At 43.2% G+C, this 14,760-nt stretch overlaps 1 long non-coding RNA gene across 1 annotated transcript; it reads right to left on the reverse strand.

The window, feature by feature from the left end:
* Nucleotides 1–8,407: 8,407 nt before the first annotated feature.
* Gm30220 lies at nt 8,408–10,556 on the reverse strand. The gene is made up of 2 exons (XR_001778491.2): nt 10,171–10,556; nt 8,408–8,800 (listed from the first exon to the last, which is right to left on the reverse strand). It is a non-coding gene; the product is annotated as a predicted gene, 30220 (long non-coding RNA).
* Between the last annotated feature and the right edge of the window lie 4,204 nt (nt 10,557–14,760).

Genomic DNA, 14,760 nt, shown 5'->3' on the forward strand with positions numbered 1-14,760 from the left:
CCACAGAGCTGACCAGTGGCGTTTATGAGATCGGCCAGAGGAAGATTGACTAGCTATGGGCTCATATAAACCTCAGGAAGGGGTTGATTATTACTTTATGGTTTTACAGATTGAACTGGTCTGGAATCATTTTTGTTGTCACAGTGGGTTTGGGGGGATTGGGATCTAGTGGGTGGCAGACTATGATACTGTTAAGTATCATACAGTGCACAGAACAGACCTTAGATTGACAGCTGTCTAGCTGTAAATACCCAAAGTGCCCAGATTGAGAAAACCCTTAAAAACAAGTATGACTAGTCTCTGACCCCTTCATAGGAATGGCTTCCAGGAATTTCCTCCCACTATGCTGTGCTAGATCACCTGGGGTCAGAGATCGTCTCTCACTGTGAGTGTGGCCCATGGTATCTGGCAGCAGAAGTCTGTGGGTGGTAGAGGAGGAACAAGGTTTGAAACATACCGGGTCTCCAGCCAGTCCAAGGGAAAATCTGTGAGGCGGTAACTGTGTATATGTGAGTACAGGCAAAGGAGTCTCACCAGATCCGAGCCAGAATGGAAGCTCTTTCATAATTACTAGATCATAGTAACATACTTAGCCATTTTTAAAGCCTTGCTTTTTGTCTATTCGTGAGACACATCCTTGTGAAAATAATCGAAGAGGGTCAGTGAGTTGGTCCAACCCGTAAAGTGCTTCCTGCACTTTCCTGACCATCTGAGTTTGATCCTAGGCTCCTCAGAAGGAGAAGAAGTGATTCCCAAAAGTTGCCCTCTGACCTCCACAGACATGCAGTGGAACACATGTGTCCACACCAGCATGCACACATACACAATTTTTAAAAATAATCCAAGAACTGGAGTGTTATCTTAGTAGTACACTTAGCGTGTTTAAAGCCCTGGATTCAACCCTCAAGGACCACACACACACAGCAAACCTGAAGCACAAATGCAAATTCACATGTGAAATGGCATGTTTGTGCATCACATTTCTCAATGCAAATACTTGTGATCATATTACCTTTTTGCACACTCTATAAAAATACTTGAGAACTTGTTATATAGAAGGTCTATAAGATATAGCTCCCCCCGCCACTGCCCAAAAGACAACACATTATTTCTGCATTTTGTGGTGTTTGTAGAGTTAGATAATATGCTTAAAGTATGTAACTTTAAGCTTAAGAAACCAAGTACCTGCTCCTGGTCAAGGTAGTACCAGCTCATATTTATACCAAGTCCATAAACCTATAAAGCTACCTCAACTTATATTTCCATGACACATACTTACAGTTTAGTCTGTTTATCTGTGCACAAGCTCATGCCCCTCTGCGTCTTCAGACACAGGGATCTTCTAATCTCCCTACCTAGGAGCCTGAGCCTGACTGTTCTGATTTCCTCTAAATCTTGACTATATCATCTCTCTGCTGCGTCTCCTGTCTTCCACAGAGAGCAGGTAGGAAAGATGGGGTAACACTCACTGAGGAGGATTGCTCACTCAGGATGCCGTTGACCCTGGGATTCCAGCTTATGGCCTTCATCTAGCTCAAGGTCTTCTGGTTACTGTCTATTCCTCCTTTGATTTCTTACAAATGCCCATCGTGGCTTCTGTGGTGCTGTGGTGCCCTGCTTTTCCTCCCTATTGCCTGGTTCACTCCTGTTTCGTGGATGCTCTTCCTGTCTGGACAGTCACTTTGCTTTTGTCTATGTGTGCTCTCTCGGCTAGCACCCTCCTCCAGGAGGTAACCCTGCAGCCCTGAAGCTCCACTTACTTGCAGCTCAGCCCAATCTCAGCTATTCTTCCTCTTAAGCTACAGGCCTGCTAACCGGATGTTTCCTGCTAACCATTTCATTGCCCAGACCAGAAACATGGAATTCATCCTAGATATTTTTCCCCTTCTTCCTGACTGCTAAATCTGCTATTCCTCCTGCCTCCCCCTCCTCTCTTTTACTCACTGCCCCCCAATAGTTTCTTTAGGTTGTCTCCATTTTTCTGGGTAAGTCCAACCTTTTGATTGAGCTCCCTGCCTTCAAGACCATCTTCAGTTCTAGCTTCTGTATTTGCTGGAATCAAATGCAGAATAAATATCCTATAAGATATCTGTAATGGCTTTCCATTTTGCAGATGTGGACAGAAACAAAGGCATAGAGAAGTTAATAAATTTTGTGGAGGTGATTGCAGCCCATTTAGAAAAGGGAGTCGGGGTTTGATCACAGGTTCCTAAATGGTGAACCTGTACATGGTACTGAGCCCGTTGTCAGTGGTTTGATGTCTGCCTCCATTGCCCAGCTGAGCTTTGGGGAGCAGATATGGCGTCTCGGGTCATCCTCACAATGCAGACTCGATGTTTGTCCTACAATGACAAACCCTGGTATACAAATGAATGGTTGGAGTTATCATCAAAAATAGTTACATGAGCAGCCATTACATGTAGAACAAACGTGTCTGTATCTTGTCCTTCTTGTGCATTGTGTGTGAAGACACAGAGGCTATAAAAGTGTCACTGTGCCCTGAGAAAAACAGAGCTGTTTGAGAATCATATCTATTTGAGAGAATTTAAGCGCTGGGCTTAAGTGCCATTCTTATTCCTCATCTAAATAGACAGTACTAATTTTTGTAAAAATCAATATATCATTTTAATCAGCTTATCTTTGAATTGCGTGTTATAACAACTAATGACTTCTTGGTCCAGTCATTGACTTGACCGGTGCATGGGGTCAGACACACTCCCTTGTGCTCTGGAAACTGCCACCTGCTTTTCATGTCAGCCTGCTTTGCTGACATGGGCTCCAAAGGAGAGTAAAAGTTCTGTGTCTCTGAGTGTGAGCTAGTCCAGCATTCAGAGAGAAGCAGGTTTCCCAGCTGTGCTGAAGCTGGCATGACAGCCATTCATCTCTTGTCTGTATGCAAAAGAAAGATTCCAGTTGCTATTTAAATGCAAAAATGGAATGCTTCAAAAATAGGTGTAGGCATCCTGTAGTCTCTGAAGCTCTTGCAGAGCATCCCTGAGACACAGTCTCTGATGTCCTTTGCAATAGAAGCATACTTAATTTCATAAACCAAAGCCCATCTAGAAAAGAAGAAAAAAAATTTCTCCCACCTCATGCAAAAGCTTAGAAATGAATGAAGAAAAAAAATTAATTAATGATGTGAATATTAAGAGATTACTTATCTATTATAAAACTGGGCCACAAGTTGACTAATTAAAAGGAATGTAGGCTGGAAGGCTGCCACGAATCTTTCACTTAGAGGGCCATACCTGAAGCCAGTGATTATGTGTGACAGACTTGGAAGAATGGTACTGCGCAGACTGTCAGATGAAGCATGCTCTTCGAAATTACACCAACGACGATGGGGTGGCCCAGTGGCAAACAAAATGGTTAAAACAATACATAATCAAGTTTTTATTTGGTATTTCCTATGAGGCTATACCAGTTACCTGGGAAAGTACTGTATTTTTTAATTTGGCTGTATTAATTGTTGACCATGGCTGGCAGAGCCCCAAACACGGACAGATATGGAAGAAAATGGCATCTGGACATTAAAGCTCTGAGTGTATTGGGTGGTAGGAGGCACAAAAATTACAGCATATATCAGGAATTTTCCAGCTAACGATGTGCGGATGTGGTAGTGCGAGGGAAACAGAGCCAGACTGAGCTTGCTTTGTTCGCTGAGAGAGGCCCTCTGTAACATTCTTTTTAGTTGTGCATATTTGTCTTCATTTGTACAGTACTAATTTTCTTACTCTGTAGAGAAACTCAGTTCCAGCCGGTTGGGCCTAATAATTCTATGGCAATAATTAAAGCTCATGAACAACTGCGTTGTTAACTGCATAGAAGTGGCTTCGCAAACTAACCATAAGCTGAACTGTTTTTTAAGTGGCACACCATTACTGTAAAGGGTGCCCATAATTATTTTCTTCAATTTCTCGACAGTTTCTTTTTTAAAGGCATCATAATCATTTATACAAGCAAGAGACAGTGTCTTAAAAGTTTCAGGTACGACTGGAGAGTCCAACCTGAGAGCGATTATAATGCACATTCTTAGCCTATAAATAAGTGTCCTTAACTAGTTCATACCCTGACCATCTGTGATAAAGACTGTCCCACAAACTAGCTACTTTGGGACTTGGTTTTAAAAGTATATAACTAGCCACTTGCAAAGATGTGGTGTTTGAGCCTGGGGATCGTGTTGTTTAAAACAAGATCTCATTTGTGCAGGTCAAGCTGGTATCAGAGTCGTCACAGCCTTTCCACCTCAACCTCCCAAGTTCTGGGATTGTGAGCACAGGCAGCTTTGTGATTTTGTTTTGATTCAGTAGGGCAGGGGAAAGTCCCAGGGTAACACTGATCCTTTCTTCAAAGGTTGGTAAGCCTGGAGCCCTCTCCCTAACAGCACTGATGTCATATGTGTCAACGTGAAAGACAACGTCTGGCCTTCCCTGGAACTTTGGTGGCAGCGGTAGAGGTCCATCTGAGTGCCTGGTGGCCAGCTCGTGGGCTGTGAGTTCTGACTCTGATATGTAGCTAGCTTGGATTTGGCTCTGGTTACTAACGTGTTTTATGCACGCTAGGATATGGGCAAAGTATCCAGACCTGTCTCAGAAGGGCCGATGTTATATAAAGGGCATGAAATAGGTCCAGAGCTCTTGTGAAGAAGCTCTGGGGAATTCGTGAGCTCCTCAGATCATTCCAGTCTGTCTGCATTAAAGTTGAATACGCTTAGTTATTCATCGTTGAAATTCCAAAGCAGAAAACAAGAGAAAGGTTATGTGGTCTGTAATGATAGCCTAGAACGTTGTTGTTATTGCTGTAGTTGTTGTTACTGTTAAACTTTCCTTGAAACTACAATTTTAAGATTGATTGATTGATGGATTGATTGAGGGGCCATGAACAAGCATATGCTGAGAGGACAACCTTTGGGAGTCTGCTCTCTCATTCCACCATGTGGATCTTGACGAGCTCGGGTCATCAGGCTTAGTGTCCAGCACTTTTACCCGCTGATCCATCTCTCCAGCCCTAACAACTCTCTCAGAAGAAGCTGTGGAGTGGTGCCTTTCAAGTAGCAGTGAACTGGAGTTCCAGCTATGGAGTATAGCTACTTTTAGGGGCAGATGCCACAGTGTCACCCCGTCATGGTCTCATCTGTGATGGGGTAAGTTTCCAGGGGACTCCTTTAACAGCCTGTACATGCCAATAACATTTTCTACTGTGTTCCTTTTTGGTCCTCACTAAAGGTGTGGCTGTATTGATGATAAGTGAGTAGGTTGCAAACATCTTTAAATTCACAAAATTCCTTATCCAAAACAAAGTACGTGGATTAATGGGAATGAGACTCAGATACCAGATCAAGTTTTTATTTTCCCAAAGTAAATCTTAACTCCTGGAAACATTTAAGCCCTTAAATGATATTCATGTTATCTTGTCTTCATATTAATACCTTTATAACATCTTTAAAATAATGTATTAGAGGCTAAGAAAATGTATGTTCTCATAGTATCTTAGCTTCTTAGCATTAGGAATAAAAATTAGTACCTTTCCGTTGAAATAGTAACAACTATAATAAGCCAGATGTAGTTAGCTTTGCCTAACTGGAAAACTGCCTTTCCTTTTCGACAATTGACATTTTCTCTTGGGCTGCTTTTTAAGTCGAGACTGTTAACGATTTAGTCTGTCTTTAATTTTAAGCACTGTTCTTCTACTCAGATCCCAATAGGAAGCCCCAGTGCCTTAGCCTGGCTTCTCATGGCAAGAGCAAAGACTTTTCAAGCCTGCTTCCCCACCCAGGGGATTGTAAACATTGGCTCCTGGCCACCCGCTGTGTCCCACAGCACAGAACTTCTCTGTGCTCACAGCTCACGGTTCTGCTCTTTCATGAAAGCCAGCAGGCGTGCTGCTGCCATCCCACTCTCTTGTCAGGCAACCCAAGTCGAGGAGTTCTGCCCTGCAGAAGATGAAGGTGTACCCTGTTAATGGGTGCTTCAGTCCGGCTGGTAGTCTGTCTTTCTCAGGTCTAAGGAATGTATAGAGGGCCCATTATGTTCCACAAATCCTGTTACCAGCCATTTGCTAGTAGCTAACAATAATGCCCACATCTCTTTGTCCTTTGGCTCAATCCAGGGCTCTCAAATAAAAAAGCTGGCAACTCCGAAGTGCCTACTGCCCTGAGCCTTGCTTCCTTTGCTTTCTTTCTTTAAACAACAACAACAAACCAGCAGAGATCCTTAGTCACCAACAAAGGAATGAGGCTCCGTATGCATATTTTAAATAAAGTTACCTTCATCTCAGGATCATAGTTATTTGGTGAAAAGGAACCAAGGATGCACCGACTTATGTGTGCATCAGAAGTGTGCAATCTGCAGTTTAATCATTAGTCTGACTGACTAGAAGAGACTGGAACTCCCAGAGAGATGTGTGGCTTGTATCCCCCACTTGAGCTGTTTAGAATGTTGTAAAGAGTTTTAGTATTATTTGATCGCCCTGAAGATTTTATGGAATTACAGTTATTTCACTTGATGTTTCTCCCTTCCGTGAATTCTGAAGGCAGGAACACATGATCACTTTGATAGACCCAGGTATCATAGCAAGTAGAGATATTATCCCTTATATAATCTCATTTTGATACTGTCTTTTGTGTGTGTGTGTCTGTCTGTCTGTCTATATTTTAAGGGCAAATACAGGTCTTATCTTTATGAAATGACCCATGAGCATATTTTATAATAAATTTGGATGTTTGGATCTATAAGAACTCTGTCACTTAACGCACATTCCTGAGTGAACAATGTTTCTATCAGTTGTGACAATAGCAGCATAAGCCACCACTCCTAACTGTATGGCACAGTTGTACAGCTATGGCTGCTCTCGGCTCTATAGCTGCAATTGGTGCAATGTGTGAGTTTGCCTTTTCCCCTCAGTCTACATGACACTCAAAGGTCTTTCACAGCCGTTTCTGGGATTACAGTTTTGTTTTATGGAATCACAGATTTTCTTGGGTAGTTAACTAATGTCCTGTTGGTCAATATTCTTTTGTTTCAATGTCAGTTTCCTGAGAACATTGCTAGGGTCATGTATTGGTGCATAGTACAGTGTCCAGGTAGTGCCAGTGAGCATGTAAAAAAAAAATTAGAGACAGAGTTTTTCTATGTAGTTCTGGCTGTCCTGGAACTTGTCTGTAGAGCAATCAGGCCTCAGACTCATAGAGATTGCCCTGCCTCAGACTCCCAGGAGCTGGGATAGAAGGTGTTTACCATCCCCCTCCCTCCACTTGTAATGTTCTTCTTAACTATAGGATTCTGTTCTTTGAAAGCTCTATAGAAATAAAGGTTTGTGGTTTCATGATTGTGTAGTTTAGAAAACAGTGGTCCAGTGGTATGAAAGTAGTTGTTGATAACACACAGACACTGGTGTGTCTAGGGAAAACAAAAAACAAACCAGTTCTCTGGCCAGAAAGGTACCTCAGCAGGTGTCAGCGCTGCTACACAGCCTGGAAACCTGGTTTAGTTTCCTGATTTCCTGAAAGAGGACCTCTTTGTGCACACACACATACACACTCACACACAACACACAATAATGATTTAAACAGAAGGAAAACCCTGTTCTCTAAGTCTCAGCCTAGAACTTCCTCCCTTGGTGAGTCTATTGCTGTCCCCTCACGTGCATGGTGTTCCCTAGTGCCCAAAGGTAAGGTTACTAAATGGCTGGTGATCATACCTCAGCAGGTAGGCATCATACAATGAGTGTGAACAGAGGCCTACTCCCCAAGCTATGGTGACCAGCATTGCAAGCTGTCACTTCAGAGTCACTGCATCTTGTAACTTCTCCTCTCATGCCCACTTAACATGTCACTTTGCATTGCAATAGTGAAGTCTACTCAGAGCTGTAAGAGTATGACCAAAGCTCTTCCCAGAGGCTAATTCATAGCACTAACTGCCTCTATGACCAAATGACAGAGACTGAGTATAAACATAAAAGCCCTTTTATTTAAATTATATTATTGAAATGTATGTTAAGTTCAATTTAAAATACTTTCATAAACTATTAGACATGAAAAGTTTTAAACAGATTCATCATACAAGAAAATAGGCCTGAGACATGTTCCCTCACAAAGACTAACTAAAACAATCCTTTGGCAAAACTGACCAGAGAAAAGCAGAGTCTGGGGGCACATCAAAGGACTTCACTGTTAGGTTGGAGAGCTTTTAGAACAACCTAGGGCTAATGAGACAGACTCAGGCAGGGTAGGAAGAAGTTCTAGCTACACTACCCCTAGGCTCAGCCTCCCTCCACCCTTGTTTCCACTAAGTGGGAAAACAAACAAACAAACAAACAAACAAACAAATAAATGTGTCTGCTTTATACGTGTTGTAGTTTCACTTGTAAACAAAAGACCAGGGAAAATATTCCCGATAAAGACAGAAGATAGCTTGGAACTATACGAAATAAATATTTATTTATAATTTTCAATTCACTTTAAGTCACTGTTGCCTCACGAGCTTTGTCCTAGGTTTGAGAACTAAGTGCTGGAGTGTGTTTGAGGAGACATGCACTGCACCTGATTGGTTAGTGGCTTAGTAGGTGAATCAAATGTGGCAAAAATAAAAAAGGAGGAGAAGGAAGAAAGAGAAGAGGAAGAGGAGGAAGAGGAGGAAAAGGCCAGCTGAGAAGGGCACAAGTCCAGTCAAAGGGTTGTCGAGGTAGCTCAGCAGATCTGAACGCAGTACTCTTTAAGAGGACTGCCATCCATATCAGGTGGCTCATAGCTGCTCCAGCTCCAGGGCACCTGGATCACCTCCAGCCTCCATAGCACCTGCATCTGTGTACAGTAAAGACCAGTGGTGACAACATGTTACTAACCTCCCAGATCAAAATACTTTTCTCTCGTGAGGAAAATCACAAAGCTCTATTTGAAAGTGATTTGTGGTGATGGTGGTGATGGTGGTGATGGTGGTGATGGTGGTGATGGTGGTGATGGTGGTGGTGGTGGTGGTGGTGGTGGTGGTGGTGGTGGTGGTTTTGGACCAGTCATAAGATTTGGAATTCCAAGGTGACCCATCCAGCAGGTCCAGTTATTAGAGGGTCTCGAGGGACCTTCTCCTAAGAACCAAATGGGGGGAGGGAGAGACGAGAACCAAGTGCAATGAATGACACATTAGCATCAAGGTCTCACTGTATTGAGCAAGGCTCAAGGCTTAAATGCATAAGCAAAAGGGGAAGGAAGTACTTCTCAACAGGAGGAATGGGGCAACGGAAATGCACAAGCAAAGGAGGAAGTACTTCTCAGCAGGAGGGATGGGGCAGTGGAAATTTTTCTTTTGGCAACTACATGGGGAAGCAGGAATTTGGTGGTATCAGGGTATCTTGAGATCAGGACATCCGGCGCTGACTTAGGGCTGGAACAATCTGTGGTTGTTCTCGGAGCGGTGCGTCGGTGGCCCGCTTTTGACCCTCCTTTTCTTCTGGGGGGGGGGGGAGAGGCCCAATTCGGAGATCAAGACAATAGAGTTGTCTTAATAGCTCCCAACACCAAGGTTGTGGCATCCACTCACCATCTTAGAAATATACTATGATTGGTATGTATGGGCTTATCTTTGACAAGAAATAGCCTCCTGGTGGTAGCTCCGGCTAATTAGCACTACTGAAGTTCCTCCCATCAATGCCAGTTAGATTCCTCTCCAGGACAGAAGTTACTGAAGCATCCCTTAGTCTGATTGGTGATCACATTTTACCATCCTCCATCTATGTAATGAGTCCTTATAGCATGAACCGCACAGTCATATTTGAAGTATGTGTCTGTACACACACATGTTCTCCTTCCTCCACATAGGAAACCCTGCTTTCCTCTGTATCTACCTGAGGCTTGTCTTCGAAGCAGTTTACTCCCTCTGCTGGCTCTAACTTTACAATGAGAGCATATCAAACTGGAGCTCTGATGAGGAATACTGGGGACTGCTTGCTTATGTCCTTTGTGTTAGGGTTTCTCCAAGATATAAAGTTAAACTCCAAGCCCAAGGAATCAAGAGAGGCTCTAAAATTCTTTGAAAACAATAATTTCATTCTCACACTAGTGATGAGTTGCTAATTAAGAGAGTCTGGCGTGTATATTTAGAGTACGCATAGTAGGTGCTCAGTAAATGTGAGTTTCTCGGTTGCAATCCTACTTTGTTATGCATAGATTATAGGTACCTGGTTGTAGGAGCTTTAGCTCAGCCAGTCCTTTGTGTTTCCACTGCACTTCCTGGGTGCCTGCTTACAACTCCAGACTCACTCCATTCGCATTATCCTTGCATTATCCTCTGGGCTATGAAGTCTTCCTAGACAAGCCTGGTCTAGGATTTGTCTTTACAGTCTCAGTTCCTGTTGTGACAGGTTGGTTACTCAGAGAAGAATGTCGTTGATCTTCAACATTACAGGTATCTTCCAGAAGATGTGCAAGGGGCAGAAAGCTTCAGTCATTACAGTTTTCTCCAGCCTACCTTTATCATGAAGACTTGAATAACACTTACCTAAAAATGAGTGTCTCTGTAAGAACAGAAATAGTAGTTAATATCGAGCGATGTGTGGTTGCCATCTCTCTCTTTCTCTCTCTCTCTCTCTCTCTCTCTCTCTCTCTCTCTCTCTCTCTCTCTTTCTCTCTCTCTCTCTTTCTCTCTCTCACACACACACATGCCTTAATTTTTTTAAGGAAAAGTGTATTTGGTCTTATTTGCCTGGACTACATTAGTTTGACTGTCGAATTGTATGAGTAGGAACATTCTCACAAGCCTAGCCCTGCACATGGTCCTGGAGCAGGGCTTCCTTAAGGATTTTCCCAGGAACGATTAGTTCTGCACAGTGGAAATGAATGCTATGTGAGAGAGAAACACCATTCAGTTTGGCAAATGTCTGGTCCTATGCCTTCAGTTGTCAGTGTGAAGTGTAGGTGTGGAGAAGAGAGATTCAGTATCCAGATCTGTCAATTTAGGACTTTTTTCATAGACTCTCTAGGCTGGCAGTGGCTAAACTCTTAGGAAACAGGAGCCAGATTGTGGGGTGGCTGTGCTGTCTTAGGTCCCCGAGACTCAGGAGGCTGGGCATGAGGAGAGAAGCTTGAGCAACCTACCATTTGGAGATTAGCTGCCACAGTATGACGAGACTCACAAAAAGAGCAAGGCAGAAAGGAAGTGGGGGGAAGAAAGAGAGAAAGAGAAAGAGAGAGGGAACTTAAATTGAAATTATAGTCTCATTTTTAGAGCTGTATATTCTTTTTTTTTTCTTTCGGCTTTTTTTTTTATTACATATTTTCCTCAATTACATTTCCAAAGTCCCCTATACGCTCCCTGCCACTCCCCTACTCAACCAATCCCCCTTTTTTTTTTGGCCTTGGCATTCCCCTGTACTGGGGCATATAAAGTTTTTGTGTCCAATGAGCCTCTCTTTCCAGAGCTTTATATTCTTAACAGATTGTTAATACTAATATTAACTTAACAGATTGTTAATAAATACAGGCAGTTGCAGTCCACACTAACATGAATGCTGGAAATGGTTGGGTGGAGTAAAATGAAACTCACACATTGCTGGAGGAAGGGGGTTTACGAAGGTCTGAATACTAGCAAAATTGGTAATGTTTACTAAGCATTTGTCTACTTTTTATGTGTACTTAAGTAAAACAAGGGCTCATGTCCAGCAGGGGACACACATAAAAAGACTCAAAGGATATTCATGTTCATAGTGACACAGTGGAACAATACTACTGATATGCATAACACGGGCAGGTTTTGCATGTCATGCTGAGCAAGCAGAACCACATAGTGTTGGTGCATTGCATGACCCTTTAGATGACAGCCAAGCAAAACGTATTCCAAGAGGACAAGGGTACCCTGACTAGTTCTGTGGTGATGTAAATTCCAGATACCTTGTTCTAAGAGTTGGGTTCGTAGGTTAGACTTGCATGTAAATATCTTGTCCATGTGAAGAGTTGTGTATGCCTAAAAATAACTGAAGAAGTTCAGATCTTGATGCTCCTCAGTGCTTGATTAGAAGGCCTGAGGTTCATGCCTGTTCCTCTTTGTCTGCGTGCCTTAAACACTGAAACAGTAATGTTGTGTATATTTCTTCTACCTCTCATTGTGTTCTCTTTGTCTCTGTCTCTCTTTCTTATTCTCTCACTCTTTCTCTTTCTCCATCTTGTGTATAGGTCTAAGTCTGTGAGCCTGTGTGTGTGCACATGTACAAATGTGAATAGGTTTTATATGTTTTTATTTTTCTCCACAATTTGGAATCAAGCAGTCTGTGTTTTTCTCCTGAGGATTTACCTGCCTAACAGTTTCCAGGTGATGTGGGTCCCGAGGTCTGGTAGTTCCTACTTTAAACAGCACTGCACTTTAAATATGTGCTCACAATTGTCCATTCATTTGTATCACTTGGGCAGATTATAAAGCTGTGATGATGTCTGGTCTCATCTCCAGAATTATGTGTAATATCTGTCTCTACAGTATTAGTTATCCAGAATTTAGAATTCCTTTTATGAAAACAAGGGAAATACAATCACAGGTGTCTGGTGGGCAAAGTCTTGTAGCCTAGGCTCTTGAGAACAGACCTGGTTAGTCTGCCCTTCCAGCCCTACTGAGTGAACACAGGGAGCCAGGGCACCCTCCATCTGGATGCTTAGCTTCTGGTGTTCTGGGGCCACGATAGCAAGTTTCCCAAGGTTAAGAAAATCCCAGCATGCAGAGTGTGATTTCCATGGTTGGAGTAGTCCAGGATCCATCCTCAGTTCATGTGTCACTAAAAGCCTATGTTCACAGAGTTCTCTTATCTTGGGGCCAGGACCTACCACAGGCAAAATCTGCTCTATGAAAATTGAAGATGAAAGAAAAGGAGGTTATGTCATTTCTGCACAACTTAGAGATGGAGTACATTGAGGCCCGCAAGAACAACCAGGAGCTCAAGAAGGAGATAAATCTCTATCAGTAAGTTCTTGTCAGGGAGGCCACCACCTGTAAAATGGTCATTTCTACCTTCCTTTGTTTCTGGACTGGAGAGTCTGCAGGTCTGAGTCTATCCCTTCTGGTTTTTAGCCATTGCTGTGCCTTAGATGTTTTGGACTCAGTTTTCTTAAGTCTCTAAGACACCCCTCCCAGTGTTGTCCAGACATCCTCAAGAGCCTCTAGATAGGAAAGTGATTCAGACCATGAGAGGGCTATTATGCAGTATTGGGCCTCTGGGACTCAGGCAGGGTTTTACAGAGCTGAGTGAGATGTAACACAAGGATAGAATGCCCTCTTTGGTTCTACCGACCTACCCTGATTGTACTTGCACCCTACGAATTGGTATTGCCCCAATGCATGGGCTGTCATGGGTAGATGGAGATCCCTCCTTCTTTTGGAGAAACATGGACCCTTTTGGTGTTTGAACTGCAGCAAAATTTTCTCCTTCTTTGAAATGGCTGTTTGCTGTTTGTACAGTTGTCATGGATGTATTGAGATGGATATTATTAGGTCTTCATGGGAACCAGAATGTAGGTTGGGTTAATGGGACCTGTAAGTAGAAATGGGAGGAGGAGGCTGCAGGATCTTACTATACAGAGTGTGTTTCCAGTAACCTGCACAGCCAGCTCCTGATGGAGAAGAATCTTATAAAGAAGAAGTTGGTGATATTGAAGCAGGAGAGCAAGAAAGTACAGGCTGATTGGGCCCTCATTCATCAATATTTGGTGGATTTGAACCTGAGTGGTAAAGATGAACAGGAGAAGGCCAGCAACCTTGAGAATCAAGAACATCAGGTAGGGACAAACAATTCGGTCAGCCTATGACTGTCTGATACCATTTGCACATTAGATCCATCTTTGCTTCCACCACCACCTTTCTGATTCAAACTCCCAAGCAGCCACCCACCTCATGGAATGTAGCTGTTCATTGCTCTGTCTTCACTCAAGTATTCTGGGAAGTTAGCCTCTTGTGAGACACTGAATTAGCCTCTTGTGAGAAACTGTTGCCACTGGCAAGTGTACCTTTCAACTCTGCTTTAATCTGCAGTCCACTAAGGGTGACAGGTGAATAACATGTCACATTCTTGCATGTCCTCATGATAGGTGGAATGCTATGCAGAGCTTTGAGTGAGTTCTGGGTCCTTAGTCAGGAGACATGCAGAGGTCATGTGACATCCCAGGTACATGCACCTTGGAGGGATTAGAGGCAAGTATAAATGTCAAATGAGTGCTTCTCATTATCATTGATCTGGGTGGCATGTGGCTGTCTCCTTTCTTTTTGTAATCTATTGAGGTATCTCCCTTTGCCATGCTCTTGGTTGGAACTGATAGAAGCCTGAGTTGATCTTTGTCACTCCATGGTTTTGTGACTGTTGTTGAATACTTGGCCCTGTCTGCAGATTTAACATCCATAATTTCAGTGAAAATATTAATGTTGACTATCAGGTGATAGGAGGCATCAGCCTGACAGCTGCCATGCCTGTCCCCACCAACTGCCTTCCTCTTGCAGGTCTCAGAAACTGCAAGAAAGCTGGGATTGTCCACAGCCCAAGAATAGAGCATCCTGCAGAATGAGTTGCCACCCCAAGTGCCCCCTGCTGAGCACCATCCCCAGCATCCACAATCTTCCTTGGATGAATCTTCTTCCATATAGTTCATTTCCTTAGGGTGAATAGGCCCTAACTAGGAAGCCATGGCTGACTCAGGGTGTTATTCCCTTTTCTCTTCAGGCAACTCCCCTTGGCAGAGAACTGAGGTTATTGCACTGCCACCAAGTGTCCAAGAGGAGTAACAGGCTGTAGGTCTGT

This window comes from Mus musculus, chromosome 8 (genome assembly GCF_000001635.26).
Source record: "Mus musculus strain C57BL/6J chromosome 8, GRCm38.p6 C57BL/6J".
Taxonomy (NCBI): domain Eukaryota; kingdom Metazoa; phylum Chordata; class Mammalia; order Rodentia; family Muridae; genus Mus; species Mus musculus.